The sequence below is a fragment of the Mytilus trossulus genome, chromosome 1 (assembly GCF_036588685.1).
Source record: "Mytilus trossulus isolate FHL-02 chromosome 1, PNRI_Mtr1.1.1.hap1, whole genome shotgun sequence".
Classification (NCBI taxonomy): domain Eukaryota; kingdom Metazoa; phylum Mollusca; class Bivalvia; order Mytilida; family Mytilidae; genus Mytilus; species Mytilus trossulus.
Window position 1 is genome coordinate 98,086,698 of NC_086373.1, and position 6,762 is coordinate 98,093,459.

A 6,762-nucleotide genomic window follows, 5' to 3' on the forward strand; every position below is an offset into this window, starting at 1 on the left:
TTTCCAAGAGGATGACATCGTAAATGGAAATTCCTTCTTTCCGATTGTTTTTATCCATCAGCTGGTATATAAACAGAAAGAATAACCATGAATAAATGTTTTGTATATGACTTCTGATGTTGATGATGAAGGTAAATGTCGACTAGTGATCATTAGTTGTTTAAGAACATTTAATACGTGATTTTTGTTATTTTTTTTCTAACCGTTTGTTTCATGGTAAAGGTACAGAGTCATATTTTTGTGCACGAAGCGAAAGTGTGTATTTGCCTCGGAAAAGTCGAGGTAAGAATTTTTTTTGGCTGATTTCAACAACAAAAAAGATAAAAAGAAACATAACAAAACAAAAAGTAAAACCAATAAAATGTTGCCTGCAAAGAGTATATTGAGTTTAAGAGATTTAGCGGGAGATACATCGTATTAATTTTTTTTCTCGAAAAAACCCACATATTTTGCTTAATCCACTCCCATCAAGTTTAGACTCGAATCACCTGTTCCACTGCTGTATCTGTACTTAAAATAAACTTATTTATTTCAATCATCAAAAGTGAGAAAATGAAAAGAAGATGTTTTTATTCAAATTTTAGTATTCTACTGCAAGACAGATAACACGAGTACTTGGATGCGGGAATAGTACTGTATTACATGCACTCAGGAGAAACCAGTCGACAACAGCATTTTATAAAAATGGTGTACAGAGATATTCAGGTTAGACGCAATTGAAAAATAAACGAAAGTTTATGTGAAGTAAATTTCATTTCAGTTCAGTTTTGTCATCTGTTTGATATCGTTTTTCTGTAGGAAAGAAATATATAATTTGCTATTTTTTTCTTTTTTTCTTCTTCTTTCAATTTGTAGCTTTTATGTTTCCGTTCAAAATTTTAATACAACTATTTTATTCATTCAACCATGGAAGTATTATATTGACAGGAACTCCAACGAAAAATTAGCACATTCGGATCCCACTGATTTCTTTAAGAAAATAAAAGCTTCCGACTCAGTTTGTCAAGTTCGTGATAACTCCTTTGTGGGGTATCTGCGATGCCGCTGTCGCCTGTAAAGTTTACAGAAACTGATCTTATCACGTGATCTGTTATCGATGGGCTTGTCTACCTACCAATGTAAATAAACACGGAAACTCCTGTGGCTTTTTGCGAATCGCTACATGGACAACGACACCTGTTTCTGTTCAATAAATAAAAACTACAGGTGAAACAATCTAAAAAATCGGTCCACATTTCACAGAATGACAAAAGAAAATTAACTATATTTGGAAAGAAGTTAAGATTATTTTTAGTTTTGTAAGATATATTTTTATCAATATAACAAGAAAATCGGAAAATATCGTGTTATAAAAATTAAATGAGTCTGTAGTAGCGTGTAAGCAGAAAATAATGTGATGCGCGTGAAGTGTGCCAGATGGCGCCAGATAACTTAAATTTCAAGTAAAAGATCGTAAACTCTTATCGAGTGTAACGCAAAGATATATGATTTTCTCTATCGTAAAATATCGTAAAATGATATTAACTTACTGATCAAATCTATACTATTAAACGAGAAGACCTCATTTTGGGTGTCGCTTCTCCTCCTTCCACAATAAATTGATCATTGTAACTGTATGTCCAATAGGTACCATGTATAGTCGCATTTGTCATCCATTCTTATGATTATTCAGTTTCGGTTATTTTGGGAGAAAAACGGAAAAAAAAGAAGTCCGGATATGTGGCCGTGTCCTGCCTTTTTTTTAGCTGTAATCTCTGTCCTGCCTTTTTATTTTTCACTCTGTTCGGTCCTGCCTTTTTTTTTTTTAGTTTATCCTGACTTTTTTTACCTAAATTATCGTCCTGACTTTTTTTTTTGCAAGTGTCTCATCCTGCCTTTTTTTTTACTCAAAACTCCTGTCCTGCCTATTTTTTTCAAATTTCATCCTAGCCCCCCCCCCCCCCCCCCCCTAAAAATCAAATGGTAGCTCCCTTACATACCCTATATTATCATGTTTTATTTAAGATTCATTGACTGAATCGTTTTATAAGAATATTGTCCCAAGTGTAAACAACAATCCAGGCCGTGTGAAAATAAACAAATCATTTGTGTTATTCACTTATCGTCACGTAAATAACGACACATGCATAGCCTATATTATCATGTTTTATTTAAGATTCATGCAAGCCATTTTCACATTGACTGAATCGTTATATGTTGTCCCAAGTGTAAGCAACGAACCAGCCGATGTGAAAATAAACACAATCATTTTTTTCATTCACTTATTGTCACGTAAATAACGACACAGACATAGCCTAAATTATCATGTTTTGTTTAATATTTAACGACACAGGCCCTATGAAAAACAAGAATGTGTCCATAGTTAACAGATACCACATCCGATCGGCACTATAATTTGCTATGTTTTGACCGTGAAATGGGGTAAAATCTAATTTGGCATTAAAATTAGAAAGATCATAGCATAGAGAACATATTTACTAAGTTTCGATTTGATTGAACTTCAACTTCATCAAAAACTACCTCGACAAAAACTTTAACCTGAAGCGGGACAGACGGACGGAAGAACAAACTAGAAAATATAATTCCCATAAATGGGGCTTGAAAATTTATTGTTGAAAGTAAAAACTTTAACCTGAAGCCGGACAGAAGGGCGAACTTACAAACGAACGGAGGAATGGGGCATACAAATCTATTGTTGAAAGTGAAAGTAGTGATTTGATCAAAATGAAAGTAGGGTAGAGATTAGCGGGAGGCAAGACTTATTAGGAACGTCGGGATCTGGTGCTTTTAAGCTCGGGATTTCGGAACTGAATTTTACGGGATGCGGGAATAATTTTTTTTTATTTCGGGATGTCGGGATATGAATTTCGTTAAAATACACATCTCGGGATTTCATGTTTTTAAGCCCGCGATTTCAGAATCAGGGTCCCTCAGACCTCCCCTCAAATGAGCGTTAGTCATTTATACGAGATTCAAATCCTACCATTGGCATTTTAATAGGGCTTTCAAATGGAAAAGCACTGATGGATTGTTCTACAAGCACATTTTATTATCTAATAATAATGGTATGTAAGCAGCTTCATTTGTTTCATGATTGAAGCGGTGCAAATTTTTAATTTAATTTGACTTTTATCAAAAAATGCATTGTTCCAAAGAGGAAGAATAATTGTGGCATAAGGCCAAAAACAAAAAAAATAATCGAACTTAACAGAAAGGAAACACATAACGGAGGGCTTTTTGATACCTTATATGAAATTCTCCAGTCAAAATATTTTTTACAAAAAATCATCCTACAACAGTTTACAAGCTGTATATGCCCGCGATTTCGCGGGTGTGTTCTAGTATATTTTAAAGACTAAAAGATGTTAATAACTACACACATGTGATATCCTCTATATAGCAATATCAGGCTATTACGAGTCAATCAGATTAATTTTTACACCTTTTATGATAATTCGTTGTAAACAAATCTTAACATTCAATCTAGTCCGAGAATATTCTGAAGTTTGACAGATTTATTTTTACGGATGGCTTTAAATATTTCTGAATGCATTTAAAGAACGATCACTATAATTGGGTCTGAGCAGTTATTTTTTTTATCATGGAAATCACATTTAAATTTATTGGTGTGTTTTTAAAAAAGCTAAACAGTTTCGAAATATCAATAATTATTACTGATAACTTTTCCGTTTATTTTACAAATTTTATGATTTTCAAGCTTAAAATATACAGTTACGCGTGCTTAGCCAACGACCCTCTTATGAATAAAAAATCCTACTATTTTAAGATTGATTGTTACATTTGTACTTATACTTAAATGTGTATTGCTTCTGAGTATTTTTACTCCTCAGGTTTTTTCTATATTTTTTTTCTATGTGTTAAAAACAGTTGCCAGAATTTCGTTTCATTTCTTTTTTATTTGTTTTTAAGCAGCAAAACCCGTAAATATTGACATATTTGTCATTCACACTGTCAGTTAATGTCATTTCCTTGACAATTAAGTACACATCCGTTTATTTCGGTATGTTCCGTAATTACGATCTTTCGCGAGGTTCCAAAAATTTGATAGGACCCCATGCATCCATAAGACATGTCGAGTTAATTAACAGATACTTAAAGATTTTGCGGCATCGCACTATACACGTTTGAAGTCTGCTTGTTGGAGTTCCTGTCAATATAATACTTCCATGATTCAACCAAGTCACAGAGAGTATAAATTTTGACTTTCTTATCTTATTGTAGCATATCCGCTGCAGGACCTTACAACCCTTCTGTCTGACCATGTGGCTGACTTTTCGTATGATGATTTATCAGATAAGGTGATTCATAGAAGTAAACGCATGATGATTGATACAATTGGTGTTGGTCTTATTGGTTCCCAAACTGACATTGCAGACACACTCAGAGAATTCGCCATGGAAACACATGGCGTTAGTAAACATGCAAAAGCTTTAGTTTGGGGAACAGAACATTTAAAAATGTCACCACCTATGGCTGCATATTTGAATGGATGTAGTACTCATACTATGGACTTTGACGATACATGGCACCCAGCAACACATCCAAGTGGCCCAGTTTTACCATCCATAATGGCCTTGGCTGACTCGTTACCTAAATCTCTCCAGCCTACTCTTCAGGATGTTTTGGTGGCGTTTAACATTGGTATTCAAGTCCAAGGAGCTTTACTAAGTATTCAGCTAATGCTCGGAATATTCCTAACAGGTAGTACATTGTCTGTGCACAAAAATTATGAACTCAATAAACGTAAATAAATAGATTAACAAATATCACAAAAACTGTATTTTACGCTTAATGTTTTAAAGTTATAAAAAAGGAGATATCAGGAAAACAACTAGATAAACAAACAAAAAGCAAAACACAAATAGTTGACAATTATTTATCAATTTTTACAGGTTGTGTTACATATGCACAATGTTGCAGATTTTCTTCAAATCTGTGATAAATGGTATTATTCAATATAATTATATAATCCAACAAGTACTTTGATTTGTAAAGTGTATATTTCCTTTTCCTGTGAAATGATATCGATTCGGGTTTTTTAAAATCATTCTTCAATTGGAAAAAAATGTTATCATGTCTATACATACCAGGCTTAATGTATTGACGTTTCGTCTGCAAAATATGTTCATAAACATGTATTAGTGCTCTTTAAACAGACTAAAATATAAATTACATATGCACACTAAATATATAAACCACTATTTTGCAGGTTACATCCTCCTGCAATAGTTGGTGTAATGGGGAGTGCTGCTGCTTCAGCAAGATTATTGGGTTTAGGTACATGGAAGTGCAGACACGCTATGGCCATAGCTGCATCATTTGCCGGAGCACCTATGGCCAATGCTGGAACAATGACAAAACCACTACATTCTGGAAAGTCTGCTCGTTTTGGTCTGGAAGCGGCTCTTCTTGCAGAAAAGGGAATTGAAGGAAATAGCCAAATTCTTGACATAGATTCAGGTTTTGGAGCTTTTTATGAAGATTATGACCCTGAAAGACTCATCAATATTTTGGATACTGCTGACAACGTCTTACTGCATGATCAAGATATCGCAATCAAACAATATCCGTGTCATTTAGGCATGCATTGGGGAATTGATGCTGCACTAACTGCGAGGGAACAAATACAAAATAAAATGGGTAACTTTTCTTTCAATGACATTCAAGGCATCAAAATTATAGCACCAAAATCTAAGTATATAAACCGACAGATTCCAAACAGTGAACATGAAGGCAGACATTCGTTCCAATTTACTGTCTGTTCGGCGCTGTTGGATGGGACTATCACACCTGAAACGTTCAGACAACAATACAGAGAACGACAGTCTGTATTCAACCTACTGGAAAAGACGGTAATCGAAACCCCTGAGGACAATACTCCTTCTTTTGCAGACATGTATGTCAAAGTGATCGTTCAACTAAAAGATGGAGCATTGTTTGAGAGCTCGTGTTCAACACCATATGGACACTGGCGTTATCCTCTAACCGATAAAGACGTTCAAAATAAATTCCTTAAAAATACAAACTTTTTGAAAAGTGAAACTAGGAATAATATAATAAACCTAGTGAGTAGCATGAACAAAACTACATCAGCTAATGAATTATCTCAAATATTATATAAATAAGGGGTTCAACTTTCCAAAGAACCAAAATGAAAATGGTTGTATGCAGTGTCATTTCGAAACCTTTACTATACCATTATTATATTATATTTTTAACATGAATTATTTCTATCTTCATTGTGTTTTTACTAATTTGTTGGTTTATAATAAACTTGTTTAAGTATCAGATTGTATAATTGTGTTTGGAGTGCATTAGGCATACACATTTAATATTTAGTTTTATCATAAACAAATAATGAATCAGTCAATCTTCAGTGATTCCCTATATAACCAATCATTTTTTTCCCCACGAAAAACTTCTTCTATTGGATGGAGATGTTTATTTTGCACCATCATCGATATACGGTGTATATATAGAATTAAATTTATAACAGTGTGGTCGACGGTAAAACGTTTGTTAGTAATTATACTGAAAAATTCACCTATAACTTGTTTGTCGTTGGCGATGATTTTATGCTCACTCAGTCCATCAGAGGCCTTCAAGTGGGGATTTAAATAATCACTTGTTAACACATTTTGATACATAAAATGAAACTTTCTTTTCACAAATCATTTAAGCAATTTGTTTTAAATATTTTTTTTACCATCACTTTACTACAGTTTCACTTTTAAGAATGAT

The 6,762-nt window shown here is 33.6% G+C and overlaps 1 pseudogene; it reads left to right on the forward strand.

Annotated features, from left to right (window-relative positions):
• Positions 1-6,309, forward strand: LOC134692666 (cis-aconitate decarboxylase-like; annotated as a pseudogene).
• The last annotated feature ends 453 nt before the right edge of the window (positions 6,310-6,762 follow it).